Source organism: Scyliorhinus canicula, chromosome 10 (assembly GCF_902713615.1).
Source record: "Scyliorhinus canicula chromosome 10, sScyCan1.1, whole genome shotgun sequence".
NCBI lineage: Eukaryota > Metazoa > Chordata > Chondrichthyes > Carcharhiniformes > Scyliorhinidae > Scyliorhinus > Scyliorhinus canicula.
The window spans coordinates 26647878-26675019 of record NC_052155.1 but is presented as its reverse complement, the minus strand read 5'-3'; positions in this window follow the sequence as shown (position 1 = coordinate 26675019).

Genomic DNA, 27142 nt, shown 5'->3' with positions numbered 1-27142 from the left:
AGCGGTAAGCTGCAGGGGAAGAGGGTGGTGTTGGTTAATGTGTACGCCCCAAATTGGGATGATGCTGGTTTCATGAGGCGTATGTTGGGCCGCATTCCTGGCCTGGAGGTGGGGGGCTTGTTCATGGGGGGGGACTTCAATACGGTGCTGGATCCCCTACTGGATTGTTCTATTTCAAGGACAGGCAGGAGGCCGGCAGTGACCAAGGTGTTTAGGGGGTTTATGGACCAGATGGGAGGAGTGGATCCCTGGAGATTCGGGAGGCCGAGGGCTCGGGAGTACTCTTTTTTCTCCCATGTGCACAGGGTTTATTCCCGCATTAATTTCTTTGTTTTGAGCAGGGGACTGGTCCCGAGGGTGGAGGTGGCCGAGTATTCGGCTATCGCGATTTCGGACCATGCTCCGCATTGGGTGGATCTGGAGATGGGGGAGGTGCAGGACCAGCGCCCGCTTTGGCGTCTGGACGTGGGGTTGTTGGCTGATGAGGAGGTGTGTAGGAGGGTTCGGGGATGTATCGAGAGGTACCTCGAGGTCAATGATACTGGGGAGGTCCAGGTGGGGATGGTGTGGGAGGCTCTGAAGGCAGTGATTAGGGGGGAGTTGATCTCCATCCGAGCCCATAGGGAGAGGGGGGAGAGGAGGAAGTGGGAGAGACTGGTGGGGGAGCTGTTGAGTGTAGATAGGAGGTACGCGGAGGCCCCGGAGGAGGAATTGCTGGGGGAGCGGCGTAGCTTGCAGGCCAAGTTTGATTTATTGACCACCAGAAAGGCCGGAGACACATTGGAGGAAGGCGCAGGGAGCGGTCTATGAGTATGGAGAGAAGGCGAGCAGGATGCTGGCGCACCAGCTTCGTAAGCGGGTCGCGGCTAGGGAGATTGGTGGAGTGAAGGATAGAGATGGGAATGTGGTGCGGCAGGGGGCAGAGGTCAATGAGGTCTTTAGGGACTTCTATAGGGAACTGTACCGGTCGGAGCCACCGGCGGTGGGAGGGGGAATGGAGAGTTTTTTGGACAGGCTCCGATTTCCAAGGGTGCAGGAGGAGCAGGTGGAGGGACTGGGGGCGCCTATCGAGTTGGAGGAGTTGGTCAGTGGGATTAGCCACATGCAGTCGGGGAAGGTGCCGGGACCGGATGGGTTCCCGGTTGAATTTTATAAGAAATATGCGGACCTACTGGGCCCCCTGTTGGTTAGGACCTTCAACGAGGCATGAGAGGGGGGTGTTCTGCCCCCGACGAAGTCTCGGGCGCTAATCTCCCTGATCCTGAAGCGTGATAAGGACCCCTTGCAGTGCGGATCACACAGGCCGATTTCACTGCTGAATGTAGGCGCCAAGTTGCTGGCGAAGATCTTGGCCACTAGAATAGAGGACTGGGTGCCGGGGGTGGTACATGAAGATCAGATGGGTTTTGTGAAGGGGAGGCAGCTGAACACTAACATGCGAATGCTGCTAAATGTGATAATGATGCTGGCAGCAGAAGGAGAGGCAGAGATTGTGGTGGCATTGGATGCGGAGAAGGCCTTTGACAGGGTTGAGTGGGAGTACTTGTGGGAGGTGTTGGAGAGGTTTGGGTTTGGGGTGGGGTTTATTAAATGGGCGAGGTTGCTGTACGAGGCCCCGATGACGAGTGTAGCGAAAAATGGGAGGAGGTCCGAGTACTTCAGGCTCCACCGTGGGACAAGGCAGGGGTGCCCCTGTCCCCCTTACTTTTTGCGCTGGCAATTGAGCCTCTTGCCATGGCTCTCAGGGAGTCGAGGAGGTGGAGGGGTTTGGTGCGAGGTGGGGAGGAGCACCGAGTGTCGCTGTATGCGGACGACTTGCTGTTGTATGTAGCAGACCCAGTGGGGGGAATGCCGGAGGTGATGGAGATTCTTGCTGAGTTCGGGAGTTTCTTGGGATATAAATTGAACCTGGGCAAGAGTGAGCTGTTTGTCGTACACCCGGGAGATCAGGAGGAGGGGATTGGTAGGCTCCCGCTAAAGAGGGCAGTGAGGAGTTTTAGGTAACTGGGTGTTCAGGTGGCTAGGAGCTGGGGGACTCAATTTTACTAGGTTGGTGGAGCAGATGGAGGAGGAATTTAAAAGGTGGGACATGTTGTCGTTGGCGGGTAGAGTACAGTCCGTTAAAATGACGTTGCTCCCAAGGTTTTTGTTTTTGTTTCAGTGCCTCTCCATTTTCGTTCCGAGGGCCTTTTTTAGGAGGGTGAACAGCAGCATTCTGGGATTTGTTTGGGCGCACAGGACTCCGAGGGTAAGGAGGGTCTTTTTGGAGCGGGGCAGGAATAGAAGGGGGCTAGCGCTGCCCAACCTCTCTGGGTACTATTGGGCGGCTAACGTCTCGATGGTACGTAAGTGGGTAATGGATGGGGAGGAGGCAGCATGGAAACGGATGGAGATGGCGTCCTGTGGAGGCACGAGCCTGAAGGCACTGGTAACGGCGCCGCTGCCGCTCCCTCCAACGAGGTACACTATAAGCACGGTGGTGGCGGCTACCCTCAAAATTTGGGGGTAGTGGAGGCAACACAGGGGGGAAGTGGGGGGCTCGGTGGAGGCCCCGCTGCGGGGGAAACACCGGTTTGTCCCAGGGAACATGGATGGCGGTTTCCTGGGGTGGCACAGGGGGGGCATTAGGAAGTTGGGAGACCTGTTTATTGATGGGAGGTTCGCGAGCCTTGGTGAACTGGAGGAGAAGTTTGAGCTCCCCTTCCGGGGAATATGTTCAGGTACCTTCAGGTCAAGGCGTTTGCTGGGCGACAGGTGGAGGGGTTCCCTTTGCTGCCCCCGCGGGGGGTAAGGGATAGGGTGCTTTCGGGGGTATGGGTCGGGGATGGGAAGGTGTCTGACATCTACCAGGTAATGCAGGAGGTGGGGGAGGCGTCGGTAGAGGAGCTGAAGGCTAAGTGGGAGGTGGAGCTGGGGGAGCAGATTGAGGAGGGGACATGGGCAGACGCCCTGGAGAGGGTGAACTCCTCCTCTTCATGTGCGAGGCTCAGGTGTTCGGGGAGTCCAGCGAACCATGCCCATATGTTCTGGGCATGCCCGGCACTAGAGGAGTTCCGGAAGGGGGTGGCGAGGACGGTGTCGAGGGTGGTGGGATCCAGGGTCAAGCCAGGCTGGGGACTCGCGATATTTGAGGTTGGGGTGGAGCCGGGAGTGCAGGAGGCGAAAGAGGCCGATGTCTTGGCCTTTGCGTCCCTAGTAGCCCGGCGGACGATCCTGCTGCAGTGGAAAGATGCGAGACCTCCGAGCTTGGAGACCTGGATCAATAACATGGCGGGATTCATTTAGCTGGAGAGGGTCAAATTCGCCCTGAGGGGGTCAGTACAAGGGTTCTTTAGGAGGTGGCAGCCTTTCCTCGACTTTCTGGCTCAACGATAAGGAACTCGGTCAGCAGCAGCAGCAACCCGGGGGGGAGGGGGGGAAAGGGGGGAGGGTTTTTAGGGGGATAGTGTTTAAGTTAATTTGTTTATTGTGAATTTATTTTGTTGTTTATTGGGGTTGGGGGCTGGGGGGGTTTGTTACATGCGTTGTTACGGGTGTCGGGGGGTGTTTATTACTATTATTGTTATTATTGTTTTGATATATATTTTTCAAAAAATTCCAATAAAAATTATTTTTAAAAAAAAGAAAAGCTGTTTGCGTTTTGTAATGAACTCCAATTGGCTTTATTGGCTGGCCAATTGGAGTATGAGCTCCCTCACTGATAGCTCATTGAGGGGGCTCATATAATCGCCTGTGTAGGCTTTGTGAGCCAGTCTTAAGTTGACTGGACTGCTCGCAGCACTGTTTGTAGCTGCTCCTGTAATATCGTTATTGTAAATAAATATTGGTGTGGTGACGGAACTCCTGCCTCCCGTGGATTACTACAGTTTTTACATGTATAATTCCTTTTTCTTTGTCCGGGCTTTTCTATGTAGTCTTGCTTGAAGTTGTTAGAATAGATAAGATTTTGTTAAGGGAGGAGGGGTGAGTCTCTGTGCTTGAACCTTGGGAGGGATTGTTTGTTTATTTTTGTCCTTTGTGCCATTGTTTTGGGAACATACTAAGAATGGGAGGAGGGGAACCAGCAGGTGGTAGGATGCTAGGCGCCGGAGGTGGGAGCTGCCAGGCTAGCTGGCAGGGCTAGTTCACGGAAGCAAAGTGGGGGTGATTTTAAGATTAACGTAGTGGGGGGGAGGGGGCGGGAATGGGGAGGGGGGGCTGCTGACGAGGAGGAGACTTTTAGGAGGTTGGAGGAGGAGAGGAGATGGTAGTAGCTGCCACGGGGCGGGCCAGGTGAGGTGTGGGGCATTGGCCAAGGGCTAGCCGAGGAAAGGTCATGGCTGATCGACAGGGGAGGGATGGAGGGTCCCCCCCCCCCCCCCCCCTCCCCCCAACCAGGCTGGTTACGTGGAATGTTCGTGGACTGAATGGGCCGGTCCAAAGAGCCCGTGTGTTCGCACACCTGAGACAGCTGAAGGCGGACGTGGCCATGTTGCAAGAGACGCACTTGAAGCTGGGAGACCAAGTTAGACTGAAGAATGGATGGGTTGTTCCATTCGGGATTGGACTTTAAAACAAGGGGGATAGCAATCCTGGTTAATAAAAAAAAGGTGGCATTCGAGGAGGGGAAGATAGAGGCAGACCCGGGGGGTAGATATATTATGGTTAGCGGGTAGCTGGAGGGAATGGCAGTGGTGTTGGTCAATATATACGCCCCAGACTGGGATGATGTTGCGTTTGGCAGGAGGGTGCTGGGGAAGATTCCGGACCTCGACTTGCACCGGCTGATTATGGGGGGGGGGGGGCGATTTTACCACGGTTCTGGATCCAAGACTAGACTGGTCGAGTTCCAGGTCGGGAAATGTATCAGCAATGGCGAAAGAACAGCAGGGGTTTATGGAGCGCATGGGGAGGGTGGATCTGTGCAGATTTGGGAGGCCAAGGAGCAAGGAGTATTCATTCTACTCCCATGTGCACAAGGTATATTCCAGGATAGACTTTCTCGTACTTGTCAAAATGCTGTTGGCGGGGGTGGAGGACACTGAGTGTTCAGCAATCGTGGTGTCGGACCACGCTCCACACTGGATAGATCTACGGGTAAGCACAGGAAAGATCCAGCGTCCACAGTGGAGGTTAGATGTGGGGCTGTTAGCGAAGGATGAGATTTGTGAGCGGGTGAAGGAGGCCATTCAGGTTTACATAAAGAGCAATGACATGGGAGAGACCGTGGCAGGGGTGGTTTGGGAAGCATTGAAGGTGGTTATCAGAGCGGAATTTATTTTGATTCGGGCCCACAAGGAGCTGACTGAATGGGCAGAGTTGGACAGGCTGACAGGTGAAACCTTACAGGTGGACAGGAGGTATGCGGAGTCTCCAGATGAGGAGCTCCTGAAGGAGCGTCAGAGACTCCAAATTGAATTTGGGCTCCTGTCCACAGGTAAGGCAGAAGGGCAGTTGAGGAGGGTGAAAGGGGCAATATACGAATATGGCGAGAAAGCCAGTAGGATGTTAGCACATCAACTGAGGAAGCAGGAGGCGGCGAGGGAATTTGGGGAAGTAAAGGATATGAGGGGGAAAGTAGTGGTGGACCCGGGGGCGATAAATGATGTGTTTCGCAAATTCTATAGTCGACTCTATGAATCGGAAGCCCCCAGCTGCAGAGGAGGTTATGAAGCAATTTTCAAAGAGGCTAGAGTTCCCAAAGGTAGATGAGGAGCTGGTGGAATGCCTGGGGGGGGGGGGGGGGGCAATTGGGCTTGGGGAGGTGATAGACGGGTTGGGGGCGATGCAATCGGGTGAGGCTCCGGGACCTGATGGATACCCAGTGGAATTTTATAAAACGTTTTCTGGGTTACTGGGGCCGCTCCTGGTTAAGGCCTTTAACGAGTCCAAAGAGCTGGGTGTGCTCCCCCCAACGCTATCACAGGCATCAATCTCTCTCAACTTGAAGCGAGACAAAGACCCGGAGAGCTGTGGGTCGTACAGGCTGATTTCGCTTTTGGAATTAGATGCTAAATTGCTGACAAAGATCTTGGCCACAAGTATAGAGGATTGTGTCCCGGAGATAATCGGGGAGGACCAGAAGGGTTTTGTGAAGGGCAGGCACCTGACGTCCAACATTAGACGGCTCCTGAATGTTATAATGATGCCAGCGGAGGGGCACGAGGTTGAGGTAGTCATAGCTATGGATGCAGAAAAGACCTTTGACCCGGTAGAGCAGAAGTACCTATGGGATATTTTAGGCTGGTTTGGGTTTGGGCAGGGATTTGTGGATTGGGTCCGGTTGCTATACCAGGCTCTGGTGGCGAACGTAAGAACCAACTGGGTCCGGTCAGAATATTCTAGTCCCTGTGGGGGACCAAGACAAGGGTGCTCACTCTCCCCACCACTGTTTGCCCTGGCCATTGAGCCCCTGGCAATGACCTTTAGGTCATTGAATGTTTGGGGGGGGGGGGGATAGTGAGAGGGGAAGTGGAGCACAGGGTTTCACTCCACACTGACGATTTACTGCTTTATATCACAGACCTGTTGGGGGGGATGGCTGGAATTATGGAGACGCTGGAAGAATTTGGGCGGTTTTCAGGCTACAAGTTAAAGATGGGAAAGAGTGAGGTGTTTGCGATTCAGGTGCGGGGGCAGGAAAGGAGACTGAGGGAGTTACCTTTTAAAGTGGTGGGGAAGAGCTTCAGGTATCTGGGGATCCAAGTGGCTAAGGATTGGGGACAGCTCCACAAGTTAAATCTGGGCAAAATGGTCAATCAGATGAAAAGGGATTTCCGCAGATGGGACATGCTCCCACTGACACTGGCGGGGAGGGTGCAGACGGTGAAGATGACAGTCCTCCCGAAACTGCTGGTTTTTTTTCCAATGTCTCCCGATTTTTGTCCCAAAGGCCTTTTTTCGGAAAATCTCGGCGATCTCGGGTTTTGAGTGGGCTGGGAAAACACCGAGGGTGAAGAAGGCGACACATGATCTGGGCGTGTCTGAAGCTGAGGGGATTCTGGCAGGGATTTGCGGACGTTATGTCAGAGGTCCTGGAAGTGAGGGTGACTCCGAGTCCAGAATTGGTAATATTTGGGGTATCGGAAGATCCGGGGTCCGGGGGGGGGGGGGGGGGGAGGCCGATGTTTTGGCCTTCTCCTTGGCGGCTCGGAGACGGATTTTGCTAGGATGGAGGGACTTGGAACCACCAAAGTCAGGAGTGTGGGTCAGTGACATGGCAGGGTTTCTCAGGCTGGAAAAGATGAAGTTCGCCTTGCGAGGATCAATTCAGGAGTTCGCCCGGAGATCGCAGCCGTTCATCAACTTCTTCAACTAAAATTGAAAACCTGTGGTTTAAAGTTTGACCATTCCTAATGAGTTGAAAACCACAGGCCTCATAACTGGCAGACGTATTTGCAGATGTTCTTATGTTCTTATTTTGAAGAATAAAGGGATTAAGGGTTATGGTGTTCGGGCCAGAAAATGGAGCTGAGTCCACAAAAGATCAGCCATGATCTCATTGAATGGCAGAGCAGGCCCGAGGGGCCAGATGAACTACTCCTGTTCCTAGTTCTTATGATGATCATTGAACAAAAAAAAACTTTTTTAAGCCAAAATGTCGAGAACGTGACTTTTGATTCACCCTACAATGGTCTGCCCTTCAAATAAGTGGCTACCAATTTTAGTTAAGACATGCCATTCATTTAAAAAGTCGATGGTCAATAAATGACAATGAGCCAATCATTCAATCTCTTTGTCTGCCTGGTAACATTATTGCAGTGCTGTCAGCAGCCACTAGAGGATGAAAAGCATGTTGTTTCTCTCGCTCTGCCCACGACTACTAGGCGCAGTCCATTTCAGATTCAACTTCAACCTCCTTAAGCAGATCTGGTGTGAAGAGAGAGCTCCACCTCGGAGGAAGGGGAAATAATGGGGCGTCGCCACTAGGGGTTCCAGGCATGTTTCCAGGAGGCAAACTCTTGTGTGTTTTTGAAACTGGTGACATGTGGGCAACGTTATATAAGCGCCCAAAGTACCAGAACTCAAGATCCACATGAACAATACCAAAGCTGGGAATAAAGCAGACAGCCAGCTTAAACCCCGACAAAGGCGAAAACTGCTATAAATGTATAAAATACACATTTGTGTTTTTTTGAGTTTTATTTTGTTGCAGTGTTATTCGTTTTATTTTAGGCAGGTAGCTATTGCTCATCGTTCCAAGGGTGGAAGTCTTAACATCCATCTACTGCGGAGCTGAGAAACCCACAAACAATAAATCTGAAACTAATGCACAGGGAATTCCTGCTGAGAATTGGAGGGCACAAGTTCCATCCGCCACATGCGGTACTGCCAATGAAGGGAGAGGAGGAGCAGAGTCGGATATCCTGCTGCTCTTTGCTTTTTCTATGCGTCAGTAATGCATTGAGAACAATACAGAAGCAGAGCTGCGATCCACGAGAGTGTTCTGATTGGGACTATATGTCTTGGGACATCCCAGCCGGTCAACGACAATCGAATTTCAATCGGTGCTCAGACACAGGGACGGATCCCATCCTTGCTAACATGTTTAGAATCTTGGCACTGCAGCAGAAGAAGAAACAAACAATAAAAAAGGTCGAAATAAGAATGCTGGCCCAGACTGTTTTTGTCTATTGGCTACCCGATATTGTCTCCGACCCACACTTACCCCCAGATGCAAAATGGACAATCACCGGTGCACATCCGAATTATTTAAATAGCCTGACCCTGAAAACTCAATCCGTGAGCGCTTTGCCATTTTCAGTGGAGTGCGATTGTAACCATTCAATTCCTTATACAGTAATTAGCTCAATGAGGAGTCCACAAATAAAAGGACTTGGAAAAAAAAGTGTGTGGGGAAATGGCAGTTTCAGGATCAGTTGAGAAAGTGTCTGAAAAAAAGGCATTTGGCCCCTGGGCTTTATAAATAGAGCAATAAAATGCAAAAACAAATAAGTTATTGCGAGCCTTTATAAAACACTGGTGCGACCTCAACTGGAGTGTTGTAAACCAAGTCTGTTCACAACACTTTCGGAAGGATCTGAAGGCTTTACAGAGGCTTCAGAAAAGACTTACCAGAATGGTTCCAGGGATGAGGGACTTGAGTTATGTGGATAGATTGGTGAAGCTGGGTTGTTCGCTTGAGCGAAGAGAAAGTCAAGAGGGGAATTGATAGAGGTGTTCAAAATCATGAGGACAAAATAGATAAGGTTCCGTTTTAGAGGCACTTTTGCTGGAATGGTTGAGAGCCAGAGGACACAGATTTAAGGTGAATGGCAAAAGAACAAATGGAAACGTAAGGAAAGATGTTTTTGTGCAATGAATGGTTAGGATCTGGAATGCACTAACTGAACACATGCTGGAGCCAGATTCTTTTTTAAAATATTTTTATTCAAGGTATTTTCACATAAACACAAAATATCAGAAGAACAACATATCAATTTGATAAACAACCACAACCCGCCTTCCCCATTTTAACCCCTTTACCCCCCCCCCCACCCCCTTGCTGACCCTTCAATCCTCTTTTTAAAAATTGATAAATGGTTTCCACCTCCGGGTAAATCCCTCTGCCGACCCTCGCAGAGTAAACTTGACCTACTCCAGCCTCAGGAATTCTGCCGGGTCATTCACCCACAATCCCGCTTTTGGCCGCTCCGTGACCCACAACCCTAACAAAATCCATCTCCTGGCTATCAGGGAGGCAAAGGCCAAAACGTTGGCCACTCTCACCCCTTGGATTCCTGGGTCTTCCGCCACACCCCTATACCCAACACCTCGGACATCACGTCCAAAAGCCCAGGCCAGAATCTCCTCAGTCTTTGACATGCCCAGAACATGTGGATGTGACTCACGCCCACCACCGTGCACCACTCGCACCTATCCTCTATCCTCGCAAAGAACCTACTCATCCTTGCCACCGTCATATGAGCCTATAGCACCACCTTAAATTGGATGAGGCTTAACCTTGTGAGATACCCTCAATCACGACATAGGAGAGAAGATAGATGATTCAAAGGCTTTAATCATCTGAGAACTGTACAGCAGCCGAGAAGTGTGCTCCTCACATGTGGCCTGAGTGAGCCTTATCATATATACCGTTTCCTGGGGGTGGAGCCAGAGGCAGAGTTCCCCAGGGTTCCAAGCCCGGTCTTAAAGGGCCAATGTCTTAAGGGTAAGGTACCATTATATCAGCTACTGATAACATTCACCACATTCACCCCCTGTTTATAAAAAAACACATAGTCCATCGGAGGTGAAGTGGAGTTACAAGTTCAGTCTTGCGGGTGGTTTCACCGTCCGTGCTGACTTTCTCTGCTCCGGTGGTGGTGCCGTGGATACGGTAGATATTGACGGTATTGATATCCGGGAGCACGGTTGACTGAGCCTTTGCCCGCCTTGGGGGGAGGGGGGGGGGGTATGACTAGGGTGATCCGTGCCAGCGATGGCTGGGGGGCAGGGGACGCTATGGGGGGGGCACTGTCGGGGTCGGCGGTCGGTGCGGGGAGGGGATCGTCGTTAGGAGGGGGGGGCCGGTGGGGATAGGGTCGGTGGGCGAGCTAGCGGAGTCAGTGGGAAGCCAGCGGGTGCCAGGTCTCGCAGGGAGACTGTGTCCTGCCTGCCGTCAGGGTGTTCGACGTAGGCGTATTGAGGGTTTGCGTGTAGCAGTGGGCCCTCTTGACTACGGGATCGGATTTATGGCTCCTCACGTGCCTCCGGAGTAGAACTGGTCGCGGAGTCGTCAACCAACGTGGAAGCGAGACCCCAGAGGTGGACTTCCTGGGGAAGACAAACAAACGATTGTGAGGGGTCTCGTTCGTGGCCGTACAGAGGAGCGACCTAATGGAATGTAGGGCATTGGGTAGGACCTCCTGCCAGCGGGCAATTGGGAGACTCCTTGACCGTTGGGCTAGGAGGACGGCCTTCCAAACTGTCGCGTTCTCCCTCTCCACTTGCCCGTTTCCCCGCCGGTTATAGCTCATCGTTCTGCTCGAGGCAATGCCCTTGCTGAGCAGATATCGACGCAGCTCATCGCTCATGAACGATGTACCCCGGTCGCTGTGGATATAAGCGGGGAAACCAAACAGTGTGAAGATGCTGTGCAGTGCCTTGATCACGGCGGCCGAGGTCATATCGGGACAGGGGACAGCAAAAGGGAATCGGGAGAACTCATCGATCACGGTGAGGAAATAGATGTTGCGGTTGGTGGACGGGAGGGACCCTTTGAAGTCCACACTTAGTCGCTCAAAGAGCCCAGAGGCCTTTATCAGGCGGGCCCTGTCTGGCCGATAGAATTGTGGTTTGCATTCCGCACAGATCTGGCATGCCTTAGTCATGGCCTTGATCTCCTCTGTGGAGTAGAGAAGGTTGCGGGACTTGATGAAGTGGGAAAGCCGGGTGACCCCCGGGTGGCAGAGGTCATCGTGGATGGCTCTCAGGCGGTCTTTGTGCGCGTTGGCGCACGTGTCGTGGGACAGGGCATCACGGGGCTTGTTGAGCTTCTCCGGGCGATATTTAATATCGTACGTATAGGTGGAGAGCTCTATCCTCCACCTCAGAATTTTGTCATTCTTTATTTTGCCCCGTTGTGCGTTATCGAACATAAAGGCGACCGACCAGTGGTCGGTGACGAGGGTGAACCTCCTACCGGCTAGGTAGTGCCTCCAGTGCCGCACGGCCTCCACTATGTCTTGTGCCTCCTTCTCGACTGCAGAGTGCCGAATTTCCGAGGCGGTGAGGGTTCGGGAGAAGAACGCGACTGGTCTTCCTGCCTGGTTGAGGGTAGCAGCCAGGGCGACGTCTGATGCGTCACTTTCTACTTGGAAGGGAATGGCTTCGTCCACCGCGTGCATGGCGGCCTTGATGATGCCGGCCTTGATACGGTTGAAAGCCGACTGGGCCTCAGCCGTCAGGGAAAAACCGTAGTCTTAATGAGTGGCCGGGCTTTGTCCGCATATCTGGGGACCCACTGGACGTAATAGGAGAAAAGCCCCAAGCACCGTTTGAGTGCCTTGAGGCTACGGGGGAGGGGGAGTTCCTTAAGGGGACGCATGCGGTCGGGGTCTGGGCCTAAGACTCCGTTTTCCACGATGGAGACGAGGATGGCTAGCCGGGTTGTGTTGTACGTGAGGTTGAGGGCCCGGGCAGTCTGGAGGAACTTCCTCAGGTTTGTGTCGTGGTCCTGCTGGTCATGGCCGCAGATGGTGACGTTGTCCAAGTACGGGAAGGTAGCTCGTAAGACGTACTGTTCCACCATTTGATCCATCGCCCTCTGGAAAACGGAGACTCCGTTTGTAACACCAAAAGAGACCCTGAGGAAGTGAAACAGCCGACCGGCTGCTTCAAACGCCGTGTAGGGGCGGTCCTCTGGGCGGATAGGGAGTTGATGATAGGCCGATATTAGATCGACCGTGGAGAATACTCGATACTGGGCGATGTGAGTCATCATTTCTGCTATGCGGGGGAGTGGGTAAGCATCGAGTTGCGTAAAGCGGTTTATGGTCTGGCTATAATCCACTACCATTCGTTGCTTTTCCCCCGGAACGGACTACCAATACTTGAGCCCTCCAAGGGCTTTTGCTGGCCTCTACAACCCCCTCTTTTAGTAGCTGCTGAACCTCTGACTTGATAAAAGTCATGTCTTGGGCACTGTACCGGTGACTCCTGGTGGCGACGGGCTTACAGTCGGGAGTGAGGTTCGCGAAGAGGGGGGGTGGCGCAATATTGAGTGTCGCCAGGCTGCATACCGTGAGTGGGGGCAGCGGTCCGCCGAACTTCAGTGTCAGGCTCCGGTGACTGCACTGAAAGTCCAGACCGAGCAGCAGGGGGGGCGCAGAGTTGAGGAAAGATGTAAAGTTTAAAACGGGTGTATTCAACGCCTTGAATTGCGAGGTCAGCGACACAATACCCCGTGATTTGGACCGAATGGGACCCAGAGGTGAGGGCAATAGTTTGGGAGGCGGGGTGGGTGCGCAGGGAGCAGCGTCTTACCGTGTCTGGATGGATAAAGCTTTCCGTGCTCCCGGAGTCGAATAGGCAGGGAGTGTTGTGGCCGTTGATTCGCACCCGCATCATCGAGTTACGCAGGTGTTTCGGCCGCGATTGATCGAGCGTGATCGCTCCTAGTTGCAGGTCGTCAGAGTCCTCGATTAAGTCGGACTCACAAAATGGCTGCCTGGAGTCACAAAATGGCCGCCGCCGTCGGTCGCACGTGTCGGGGTTCAAAGATGGCCACCGCCATGATGGCCGCTCCCATGACTCGCACAAGGTCGATGACGCATCGGAAGTGGGCATGTCAGGCCGCCGCATGGCCGCGTTGCGGGGCCTGTGAGACCGGGAGCTTGATTTCTGGGCCTGGTGACGATTTTCTTTGTGGCCTTTGGGGCCAGCCAGGCAGACTTTAGCGAAGTGCCCTTTCTTCCCGCAGTCATTGCAGATCGCGGAGTGGGCCGGGCAACACTGCCATGGGTGCTGACCTTGCCCACAGAAATAGCATGGGGAACCCCAGGAGTGAGCGGATCGCTGCGCGGCACAGGCCTGTAGCGTGGCCGAGTCTGGAGGGGATCGAGAGGGGCTCGCAATGTCCGTGGAGTACGTACGGAGGTTATGGTGGGCCATTTCTAGGGAAGAGGCGAGTGTTACCGTGCCCTGGAGATCCTTTACCCCGTCTCCTAGGAGCCGCTGCCGGATGTACGAGGACCTGATACCGGACACAAAGGCATCGCGAATATGCAAGTTCATGTGGGTTTCTGCCGTCACTGCTTTATGGTTGCAGTTCCTCGCGAGCACAGTGAGTCTCTCCACATACTCGTCCAGAGTTTCCTCGGAACGCTGGCTGCAGGTTGAGAGAAAATGTCTGGCGTGTTCCTCATTAATCGGCTTCACGAAGCGTTTTGTCAGTATCTCAACCGCAGCTTCGTAATTTGCAGCGTTTTCGATCGCGGAGGAGAATCGGTGGCCCACCCGGGCATGTAGTAAACGCAGCTTGCGAGCACCGTCAACCTCAGTCGCTGAGGAGTCAATATAGTCCTCAAAACACCGCAGCCAATATTTTAAAATTTCCGGGGCTTCCGGAGACCGAGCGTCCAGGTTGAGTTTCTCCGGCTTTAGAGCGCTGTCCATCTTAATGTATCAGATGATTAAATTGAGATACCCTCAATCACGACGCAGGAGAGAAGATAGATGATTCAAAGGCTTTAATCATCTGAGAACTGTACAGCAGCCGAGAAGCGTGCTCATCACATGTGGCCTGAGTGAGCCTTATCTTATATACCGTTTCCTGGGGACGGGGCCAAAGGCGGAGTCCCCCAGGGTTCCAAGCCCGGTCTTAAAGGGCCAATGCCTTAAAGGTAAGGTACCATTATATCAGCTACTGATAACATTCATCACACCTTGCACACAACGAGGACACGTTCACCCTCTGCAAGGCCTCCGCCCATGTCCCTGCCCCAACATCCCCTCCCAACTCTTCTCATTTGCGCTTAATATCCCCCACCAGGGCTCCCTCCCACTTCATCAATTCCTGATAGATTTCTGACATTTTCCCCTCCCCTGTTTCATCCTTGTCCTGAAACCCCAGGGGCGACAGCCCAGGAAAGGACAGCACCTCTCTCCTCACAAAATTACGAACTTGCAGGCACCTAATGCCATTCATCTTGGGCAGCTCAGACACTTCCTCCAAGTCCTCGAGCCCTGCAAATTTTCCCCCTATAAACAAATCCCCAAAATGCTCAATCCCTGCCTGCCGCCACCTCCTAAACCTTGCATCCAGCCCCACTAGCGCAAACCTATGGTTGTCACAGATCGGTGCCCACATCGAGACACCCTTCAGCCCCAAATGTTGCCTCCACTGCCCCACACCCTCAGGGCCAACACCACCACTGGGCTCGCGGAGTACTTGGCCGGCGAGAACGGTAAAGGCGTCAACAACAAAGGCCTCAAACCCGTTCCCATACACGATGCTGCCTCCATCCAACCCCCAGACTGACCTCTCCTCCACAGCCCACTTATGCACCATTGCAATATTTGCGGCCCAATAATAATTTATCACATTCAGCAACGCCAGCCGCCCACCCTTTGCCCTTCTTCCCAAAAAGCCCACTACACCCGCGGAGCCTTCCCGGAGATGAGCCCATTGACCTTCCCACAGAATGACTTTCAGACAAAGATAGGGAGATTCTGAAACACGAACAGAAACCTCGGCAGCAGCATCATTTTCACTGTCTGCACCCGCCCAGCCAGCGACAGCGGCAACACATCCAACCTCTTAAAATCCGCCTTCACCTTCTTCACAAGTCGAGCCAAGTTCAGTTTATGCAGCTGAGCCCAGCTCTGCACCACCTGTATAAATAAATACCTGAAACTCGCTCCCACCACCCTAAATGGCAACTCCCCTGCTCTCCTTTCCTGCCCTATGGCATTAACCGGGAACACCTCACTCTTTCCCATTTTCAATTTATATCCCAAAAACCGTCTGAATTCCCCCCAGATTGCCATAATACCTCCAATGCTACTCACTGGGTCCGCGATATATAATAACAAGTCATCTGCATACAGCAAGACCCTATATTTAGCACCCCCTCTCAATCCCTCTCCAATCCTTCAACACCCTAAGCGCCATTGCCAATGACTCTAACGCCAAAGTGAAACACGTGGAGTTAGTTTCAACCATAGCTTTCCAAAGGGAATTGGATAAGCACCTGAAGAGAAATAATTGTAGGGCTTCAGGGAAAAGGCTGTGGAGCGATTTAACTGAGTTGTTCTTCCAGAGATCTGGCAGTAATACGATGGGCCAAATGGCCTCTCTGTTATGTAACCTATGTCATATGGTTCTATGATTCTATAAATACATTCCAGGATACTATGAGTAGTTACATTTCATTACAATTTCTGCTTTGCAGAGTGAAGTAGGTGTTTAAATATTTTTTGATTGGTTGCCTTGCAGTGAATTAAGTCAGAATATGCTTAAGCATCACTTGGGACAAATCAGATGTGAATGTTTGTTTTTCAACTAGATTTTTAATTTTGTTCTTGGGTTGTGAATGTCCCTGACAAAGCAGCATTTGTTATCCATCCCCCTAATTGCCCTTGAGAAGGCAATCGTGAGGCACCTTCTTGAACTGCTGCAGTCCATGTGGTGTAGGAACACCTGCGATTCTGTTAGAGAGGGAGTTCCAGGATTTTGAGCCAGTAATTGTAAAGAAATGACAATATATTTCCAAGTCAGGAGGGTGTATGACTTGGAGGTGAACTCACATGTGGTGGTGTTCCCATCATCTGTTGCTCCTGTCCTTCAAGGTGGGAGAGGCTGTGGGTTTGGAAGATGCTGTTAAAGTGGTCTTGGCAAGTTGCCAAAGTGTATCTTGTGGTTGGTACACACTGCGGCCACCGTGCGATGGTGGTTGAGGGACAGGGCCGGCTCAAGGCACCGGCAACTCGGGCAGTCGCCAGAGACTCGGGTCCCGCGCATGCGCAATTGGGCAGGTGCCAACCAGCGCATGCGCGGTGGCCGCCCTCCCCCAGGGCGGCCCCCCCGCTCGGTCCGCCCCCCCCCGCTCGGTCCGCTCCCCCCCGCCCCCCCCTCGGTCCGCCCCCCCCCCCCGGTCCGCCCCCCCCCCCCCGGTCCGCCTCCCGCCCCCCCCCCTCAGGTCCGCCCCCCCCCCCCCCTCGGGTCTGCCCCCCCATCGGGACCGCCCCCCCCCTTGCGGGTCCGCCCCCCCCTCGGGTCCGCCCCCCCCGCCCCCCCTCGGGTCCGCCCCCCTGCCCCCCCCCTCGGGTCCGCCCCCCCGCCCCTCGGGTCCGCCCCCTCGACCCCCCCCTCGCCCCCGCCCCCCCCCTCGGCCCCCCCCCTGCCCCGCCCCCCCCCCTCGCCCCCCCCCCCCCCCCCCCCCCAAGGGCGCCGAAGTTCAGCTTGCCCGGGGCGCCAGCAACCCTAGGGCCGGCGCTGTTGAGGGAGTGAATGTTTAAGGTGGTTGATGGGATGCAAATCAAACTAACTGCTTTGTCCGGATGCCATTGAACTTCTTGATCATCGTCGGAGCTGCACACTCATCCAGGCAAGTGGACTGTATTCCATCACACTCCTTAATTGTGCTTCACAGATGGTGGAGGTGTGTTATTTGACACTAAACATTGTGGCTTGTTCTTATAGCCACAGTATTTATATAACTGGATCTGTAAGGTTTCTGGCTACTGGTTACTCCCCCTCCACCCCCACCTTACTCCCACTAGGATGTTGATGGAGGGCAATTCACTGATAATAATGGAGTTGAATGTCAAAGTTGGGTGGTGGCTAGCTTTTCTCTTGTTGCAGATCAAAAGACCATAAGAAAAAAGGCTGAATTAGGCCACTCAACCCTTTAAGCCTGCTCTTCCGCCTGCTCTGCCATGCAATTAGACCATGGCTGATCGGATTGTGGCCTAAACTCTATTTTCCTGCATGCTTCCCAGAATGCTTATTGCCTTGCACTTGTGCCGTGCAAATGTTATTTATCACTTTTCCTCCAAAGCCTGAATTTTCCCAGATCATGCTGCATGCTGACCTGGACTGCTTCATAATCTGAGAAGTTGGGAATGGTGTTGAACACTGTGCATTCACACTAGACAGTATCTCCACCTCTGACCTTACAATGGAGGGAAATAAATTGATGAAGCAGCTGAAGATGGTGGAACCTAGGGCACTACCCTGAGGCACTCCTGCAGACACGTCCTGGGTCTGAGATGGTAGGTCTCCAATAACCACAACCATCTGTCTTTGTGCCAGGCATGAGTTGAACCAGTGGGATTTTTCCCCTCTGATTCTTATTGACTTCAATATTGCAAGTGTTCACTGATGTCACACTCGGTCAAGTGCCACTTTGATGTCAAGGAAAGTCACTTTCACCTCAAGTCTGGAGTTTGGTTCTTTTGGCCATGTTTGGAGAAATGGTGTGATAATATCTGTAGCTGAGTGGCCCTGGCAGAATCATACTGAGTATTGGTGAGCAGATTATTGGCAGATTGTGGTTTGTGAATTGGCTAGTTCTGGAGGAAAGGTCTTGATGTAGAGGTCCATAGCATTGGCTGTGTCCGGTGTGCTCAGCCATTTCTTGATCTCATGGCGTAAATTGAATTTGCTGAAGATTGGCATCTGCGATGCCGGGAACCTCAGGAACTCAGGGCGAGATTCTCCCAAAACGGGAGAAATCGTAAGGCTGGCGTCAAACCCGGGCGGGCTCCGGGAAGGCCCTCCCGCTATTCTCCGACCCGTCGTGGGGGCCACTTGGCCCAAAGGGTCTGCTTCGGCATTCTATGATGTATCTCCGGCTGAAGAAGTTGAAAATGCATCAAACTTGTATTTTGAGGGCAGCACGGTGACGCAGTGGTTAGCATTGCTGCCTCATGGCGCTGAGGTCCCAGGTTCAATCTCGGCTCTGGGTCACTGTCCATGTGGAGTTTGCACATTCTCCCCGTGTTTACGTGAGGTTCGACCCACAACCCAAAGATGTGCAGGGTAGGTGGATTGGCCATGCTAAATTCCCCCTTAATTGGAAAAAAAAATTGAGTACTCTAAATTTATTTTTTAAAACTTGTATTTTGCACTGACATGCTGGGCTTTGTCATCAGTGAGAATGGGGATATTTTGTCCATGTGGAGTTTGCACATTCTCCCCGTGTCTGCGTGGGTTTCGCCCCCACAACCCAAAAATGTGCAGTGTAGGTGGATTGGCCACGCTAAATTGCCCCCTTAATTGGAAAAAAATAATTGGGTACTCTAAATTTATTTAAAAAAAGAGAATGGGGATATTTGAGGAGCCTTTTCCTCCCATTAGTTGTCATCATACATGACTGGACATGGCAGGACATGTCCATCATCATACATGACTGGATGTGGCAGGGTTGCTGAGCTTTGATCTGACCTGTTGGTTGTGGGAGCGCTTAGCTCTGTCTATGCTACTTCCACTGTTCAGCATGTGTGTTCATATGTTGTTTGTTCACCAGATTGGCACTTCACTTTTCAGCATGTCTGGTACTGCTCCTGGTTTACTCTTCTGGATAAGGATTGATCTCCAGGCTTGAGGGCAATGGCAGAAGGAGAGATGTTACAGAGTGTAGTGGAATACAATTCTGGTGCTGCTGATGGCAGGCAGTGCCTCACTGATGCCCAGTTTTGAACTGCTAAATCTCTTCTGAATCTATCCCATTGAGCATGATAATTAGGCTGAGCGACGCAACAAAATATGAGATGGGACTGGACTTTGTCTCCACAAGCGCTGTGCTGTGGTCACTCCTACCAACCTGTTATGGATGGATACATTTGTGACAGGTAGATTGGTAAGCAACGGGTCAAATAGATTTTGCCGTCATGTTGGTTCTCTCACCACCTGCATGGGTTAAAATCCAGATGGCTGAAAGACTACAATTGACAACAGTTGTGGCATATGATGCGGCTGTACATCTATCTCATTTGGTGGAGTTAAATTTCAAGTCACTGAAAACTGATGGAAGCATTGTTTGCGGTTTCCAGTTCAAGGTTTAATTTTTTTCCTACTGTGACCCAATCATCAAATACAATTATTATCTGTGTTCATGTTCAAGTCCAAGAGATTAACAGTCTCTGCACTCCCCCCAGGTGTATCGGTTTTGATGAGGATATCACTTGCTTTGACGTCACAGGCATTGTAACGACATGTACAGGAAGGGAGCCCTCTGCAGCTGCAATGTCACAAATCCCAGCCAATTTTCCAAGTGGGAGTTGAGTCTGATAAGTATTCAATTTACCATACACAAAAGCAGTTTAACTACCATTCCAGCCATCTGACACTGCTATTCGATCAAACTTTGAAATATATTTTCATAGCCGTTCATTTTGAAAGAAATTTTGAAGGAATGTTGAAAATGTCAATTTATCATGCTTACAGCATAAGACACAGCTCTTGACTCTGCATTTGATATAGGCAGAGGCAGGTCAATCAAGAGTGAAGCATTACTATGTAACTATGTTATTTATTTGTGTATGTAGTAGTTACAGGGTGTTACTTTTACTTTTTAAAAAGTTATATTTGTACGGGAAGGTAACTTTCAGCTGCCTAGTATATATTTTTAAAAGTACATTGTAACTACATTGTATCCGCCTGGAAAGGCCAGCAAAGATAATGGTTTCCTTTCATGACTCCACAACGGACGTTTGTGGTAACAATCTTTTGACAGAGGAAACTGAGATTAGCCACAGATAATGGTTACGGTGGTAACACAAGTACAGAAATGAACCACAGTGAAATCAGTGGAAGAAGCTAACATGAATAATACATTAATTCAGGAACTGATGCTACCTACAGGGATTACAAATCTTAAAAATCAAATAGATATTTTTCAGTCACATAGATGTTATATTTATTTGCAAATTAAATTTAGTTTTGAAAGCAGAAAACTTAGAACACAGCTCAGAACACTTCCAGCTTAGAACAGTTTAGAACACTTCCCTCTGAATTAGAGAAAATAAATTACATCTTTTTACTAGTCCAGCTGCATTAGTATTCCACATGCTCTCCGGAAGTGCATTCCATAAAAAACACAATATTATTTCTTTCTTCCGTCCCAACAATTCCGTGAATAAAATTGCCTGCTCTTCACGCATTTTAGAACTTTGAAAAAAAAACTCTTCCACAAATATATGTAAAAAAGAAACACCTGCTTCACTTTGCATCCATTGATTCAAATTCCGTTGCGAATTGTAGGCTATTGTGATGAACAATATAGAATATTGACGTTGGATTTTTATACGTATGTATTTTTATGTTAAGGAAGGTAGAATGAATCATAGAATCATAGAATCTCCAGTGCAGAAGGAGGCCATTCGGCCCATCGAGTCTGCACCGGCGCTTGGAAAGAGCAACCTTTTTTTTTAGAAAATATTTTATTGTGGCACTTAAAATGTTAACATTTTAACATTCTAAACAACAGAGCGGTCCAACACATGCAAAAACCCCACAATAGCATTCCCAACTTCCCCCCGCCCTAACTTTTAGCTACCCATATATTAGACTCCCTGCCCTTATTCTTCACTTCCATGCCTCCCCTTCTCCCCCGCCCCCCCTCCATCCCCCCCCCCCCCTCCAACGGTCAATTTTCCTTAAAGAAATCGATGAACGGCTGCCACCTCCAAGCGAACTCCTGTAATGAACCCCTTATAACAAACTTAATCTTCTCCAGCCTAAGAAACCCTGCCATGACACTGACCCACACCTCCGACTTTGGAGACTCCGAGTCCCTTCATCCCAGCGAAATCCGTCTTCGGGCCACCAGGGAGGCAAAGGCCAAAACATCGGCTTCTCATCTTCTGACACTCCAAATATTGCTTCCTCTGGACTTGGAGTCACCCTCCCGTCCAGGACCTCTGACATGACTTCTGAGAATCCCTGCCAAAATCCCCTCAGCTTCGGGCAAGCCCAAAACATAAGTATATAATTCGCTGGACTTCCCCCGCACCACCCACATCGGTCTTTCACCTCCTCAAAAAAACTACTCATCCAGGCCACAGTCATAGGAGTCCTGTGGACCACCTTGAACTAAATCAGGCTGAGCCTGGCACATGACGAGGATGTATTGACTCTGCTCAGGGCCTTCTCCTTTAGCCTGACTTCTAACTCCCGTGAAGCACCAAGTGAATCTTCAAAAGTTCACCAGAATAAAACCGTCAGCAACTGTGCCAGCCCAAGCAAGAAACCTTGATGTCAAGATAGTGGTAAATCTTCACTGGTGTTTAGTGTCCATGGAGATATTTCTGGGGGTAAAGGAATATGGGGAAATTGAATCATCTTGTGTTTGCATTGAGATCTTTCCACATTTTTGTCTGGAATAGTATAGTTCATTTTTCTTGTTTTAACAAATATTTTTGTTCTTTGTGTTCATCAGCCGACTCCTGTGAATTTGTTCAGTGACTTCCCTGCATGGTTTGTTTTTTAAAAAGTTAGGTGTCACTCTGAGATCTCACTTGTCCAGTATTCACATCAGCTGGGACTATGACATTATGTACCCAAAAAGAAAAGGCTGGAAAATCTCAGTAGGTCTGGCAGCATCTGTAGGACAACATTCGATGGCCACTTCTCTTCCAGGAATGCCTACCCTGAAGAAGTACGGCTCTTCTCTCCGGCAGGATTTCTGAATGTCCCTCCTCCACTATCCACCTTCACTGCTTTCCATTTCTCTCTTAGTGTTGGACAAAGTATTTACCAAGACTTGCTTCCACAGCCATATTTCCTTCCTCAGTGACTGTCTAATCTCCGATTTACACCACGGGGATTTCAACTTAAATTCCACCCTGTGTGTAACATCCAGGATTGCAGGTACCTCCAGGATATAAAACATTCTTCCAACTGCTGCTCTCGCCGCATCCTGAAAGCTACACTCAATGCCATGCGCCACCACATGAAGACACTCGACATCTCTCTCCAGCAGCACTGTCTTACTTTCTCCCAAAGCTGCCCCTGTCACCAGTTCCATTTCATCCTTCACATCATTTGACGCCTCCTACAGATGCTGTAGACCTGAGATTTTCCGGCATTTTCTTTTTAGTTTCAGATTCCAACATCCGCAGTAATTTGCTTTTATCCTATGACATCAGTTGGTGAACTTTGTCTGTTGCTGAACTAAACCCATTGGCTGTGTTTAAAAACTCATTTCAACTGAGGCAGGAATATAGTTATTTCAATTGGTTAACATTCCTGGGATAGCAAGCAGGGAGGGGAAAGCCTCAATTCTTACAGTTGATCATTGATTAATGACCTTTCCTGGAAAGTGCATGTTAACAGATGTCAGATGAGGAGAAAATTAAACCTTACTGATGGTGGTCAGTAATACTGGTTGAGGAGAAATTTCCTCCCAACTAAGTATTGGGAAGACTGTAGCCGCCTGGGTTGGCCACTTCCCTAGTTTAAAATGGAGATTCGCAAAGAACGCAGGGAAAAATGGACAGGCTCAGAGAAGCAAGCAGTTTGCAAAGTTTTCCTGTATATTCGACTCGCAGAAAGCAGACAGCATTGAAACCAGCAATCTGAATATTAATGAGCGATTTCCGGGCACAATGGTAACAATCGAGAACGGTCAAAACTAGTCAGACTCCTCGGCGCCAGCAGGAGTCCAAGACAAAAGAGGCTAACGAGCACCCAAGGAACGCCCAGCGATCAGGGAACAGCCCCAGTATTGGGGGAATTCAAACCGATCGATTGGTACGTGATCCAATCCATTGGAGGCAGGAACGGGGTCCGCCCAAAAGGGCGCGAAGCCCCTGGGGCCTATAAAAGACAGGTCCCAAGTTCAATTCACTCTCTTAGCCGGCCCTCCCAGCAGAACATCTTAGCAGCTTGGAAGAACTCTTGACCGTGAGAAGGAGAGGCCTGGTTAACAGCTACACCGACAAGTAAGTGTCCAGTCAACGCACGCTACGAGATAGGCGCTCCTGACCTTTAGTCCGTACTAGTTGGAAGCCTGCAGCCCCAGGATTGAACAAGAGGCCATTGTTTCCTTACCCAGTGGGTTCTTTTCCAAAGATAAGTATTGGCCTGTAGTGGTAGAGATAGTCTAGTTTTGTAGTGTTTATGCATGAGTAGCGATTAACTGTGTATATAATAAACGTGTTTTGATTTGAACCTTACTAATTGGTGTACCGAGTTATTGATCAGCAGTTGAACTTGAACCTTGTGGTGGTATCATAAAGATACCTGGCGACTCTAGAGCAAGGTAATAAAACAGAGCCAACCGAGTGTAAAGCACACTCACCAGAACGAGCAACAAGACCACTGTCTTCACTCCCACCATATTCTCCATTCCCGACTAACCAACTCCAACTCTGTCCCTGAGGTTCAACCAGACTATTTGCAACCTTGATGTCATATTTGATCCCCAGAAGAGCTTTAAATCACAAATCCATGCCATCACTACACGACATATTTCCGTCTCTGTTAAATTGACCTACTCTGCCCGTTTCATTTCATCTGCTGCTAAAACCCTCACCCATGGCTTTGTTACATCTTGACTGAGAAAGAGATCCACCAGGTGGCTCAATGTGATTTTAGAGCCAATGGGGTATTCTAATGTTGAAAACACAGCAGCCAGTTTGTACACAGCAAGGTCCCACAAACAGCAATGTGAAATGATCAGATAATCTGTTTTTGTGATGTTGATTGAGACATTATATTATACATAAAAGCCACAATACCTTCCACTGCCCTACTTGGGAATAGTGCTATTCTTCCCAAGAATAGCAGATGAAACTGTGATTTGACATCATGAAATTTACAGTGCAGAAGGAGTCCATTCAGCCCATCAAGTCTGCACCAGCTCTTGGAAAGAGCACCCTCCACCCTATCACCGTAACCTAGCAACCCCAGATATCCTTTTTGGACAATAAGGGCAATTTATCATGGGCAATCTAGCATGGTAGCACAGTGGTTAGCACAGTTTCTTCACAGCTCTAGGTCCCAGGTTCGATTCCCGGCTTGGGTCACTGTCTGTGCGGAGTCTGCACGTTCTCCCCATGTCTGTGTGGGTTTCCTCCAGGTGCTCCGGTTTCCTCCCACAGTCCAAAGATGTGCAGATTAGGTGGATTGGCCATGCTAAATTGCCCTTCATGTCCAAAAGGGTTGGGTGGGGTTACTGGGTTGCAGAGATGGGTTGGAGGTATGGGCTTGGGTGAGGTGCTCTTTCTGGGTGCCGGTGCGCACTCAATGGGCTGGATGGCCTCCTTCTGCACTGTAAATTCTATGATTCTATGAACCTGCACTCCTTTGGACTGTGGGAGGAAACCGGAGCACCCGGAGCAATCCCATGCAGACATGGGGAGAACATGTATACTCTGCACAAACAGTGACCCAAGCAGGGAATCGAACCTGGGACCCTAGCAATCCTTCAGCCCTGCATCGGAGTGGTAACATTGATTTTTGTTCTTCAGTCCTGGAGCGGGTCTTGAACATATAACCATCTGACTCAGAGGCTTGTGTGTTACCAACTGACACACGATCGCTACAATGTACTCTTGGTCGGTTTCCTATTTTTCGCCTTCATCCAAAACCCCATCAAAAACTCTGATGTCTGTGTCCAAACTTGCACCAACCCCTGTGCCTTTGTCACCCCTTTAAAGTAACACTGTGATTTTAAAATTCCTCTTCCTATCTCTGTAACATTGCATCCTCCACAGTCTGAGATCTCTTCACGCCTCTAATTCTGGGCTTTCCTAATTCTAATCACAGCATCATTGCTGGCTGGTCTTCAGCAGCCTTGGCCCTCAGCTCTGAAATTCCCTCCTCACCATCTCCCTATCTCTCTTTCCTTTCATAAGAGGGTCTTTAAAACCTACATCATTGACCAAGCTTTTGGTTGTCTTTCCTAATAACCCTTACAGGACATGGTCTCAAATTTTGTTTGATAGTGCTCCTGTGGAAAATGCCTTCGGGTGTTTTACATTATTTAAAGGCACAATAGGAATGCAAGTTGGCATTTAATGGTATTAGATGGTACAGCTAACTAAATATGATATAATGTATGAAAGTTATAAATTCGATGTTTCATTCCTCACATTGTACTGTTTAGTGAACAATACTATGTGAGGAATGAAACTGCAAATTGATAACTTTCAAAGATGCCACTATATTAGCCACATGTCGCATGCGTCCAATTGGAAATCTAGATATGGCTAATTGCATTTCTGATCAGTAAACAAAATACTTGGGTTGATATTGTCATGCGAGTGTCCCTTTTTCTTAAAATATTTTTTATTCTCCTCCTTTTTCACATTTTCTCCCAAATTTACACCCAACTCTAAACAATAATCAGTAACAAATGTAATGTCAATCCCCATATCAATAACAACGATCCCATCCTCCCACCAAACCACAAATATTGGCCCGCATGTTCACATAAACAAATGACAAAAAGGAAACAGGAATCACCCATAGTCACCATTAACACATACGGTCCCCCTACCCCCAACCCTCCCAGCCCCCAAGCCCCCTAATGTTCGATGTGATCCAACTCTCTTAAGTGCATAATGAATAACACCCATGAATTGTAAAACCCCTCCATCCTTCCCCTCAGTTCAAATTTGACATTTTCAAGCATTAAGAATTTCAGCAGGTCCCACTGCCACGCTAGGGCACAGGGTGGAGAGGTTGATCTCCACCCTAACAGGATCTGCCTTTGGGCGATCAACGAGGCGAAGGCTACTGTGCCTGTTTCCAACCCCTGTTGGTCTGACACCCCGAATATGGCCTCCCGAGGGCCCAGGTCCAGTTTCACGTGCACCACTTTAGATATTATCCTAAATACCTCCTTCCGGTAATCCTCCAGCTTTGGACAGGACCAAAACATATGAACGTGGTTTTCTGGAAGGAGTTTGAATCGGCTGTTGGAACTGGATCAGAATTTCAGGAAAAGGACCAGTCCCATTCAAGTGAAAATACAGTGTGCTGGGGCATGCCTTTGAAAAAGGGTTTTTGGCTTAATTGGATTTTGTTATTGAATTGGAACAGCTAAGGGGGAATTCTTTAAGTGTTATTTACATAGATTACTGTAGCTGTGTGGTTTCTTTATGTTTGTAATTGATAAAAATTCTTGCTGTCTTTATATATATATATTTGTTAACTACATTCTTAGAATAATCCTTGTTTGGATTAAAGTGTCTAGGAGGTCTGATCAATCACACCTGTAGTGTAGACTTTTGTGCTCATCCTTGCCAAATTCAACATCAAGGTTGTAGGTCAAGCAAACTTCGCAATACACTTTGGAGTTTCTAAGCCCTGGCCCATAACAAAATTAATATTCACACTCTCACGTGGCATACAAATGTGTACTTTAATGTTTTTGTTAATTTGGTGATAAAATGGTTTAATTAAAGTCAGACTTTGCCAGTGTTTTTTTGATTGGTTATGACTGCATTGCTTCCTTGGTTACTGAACAGCGGTAGATGTTTGATATACACATGAAGTACAGTTAGCTGTACTGCATGAGTGGAAGACATTTTCTGCTAAGATTAACACAATTAAAGCAGTGTTGCTGTGACCACGCTTGTAGCTCATCAGCAATTTCTATTTGACAACATGGCAATAGTTGCCTATTGCATGCAGCATTACATGTAAATATTTTATTTGAAGGCACATATTGTAAGAGTGTTCTATTAAGCTTGAAGGAGACCTTGT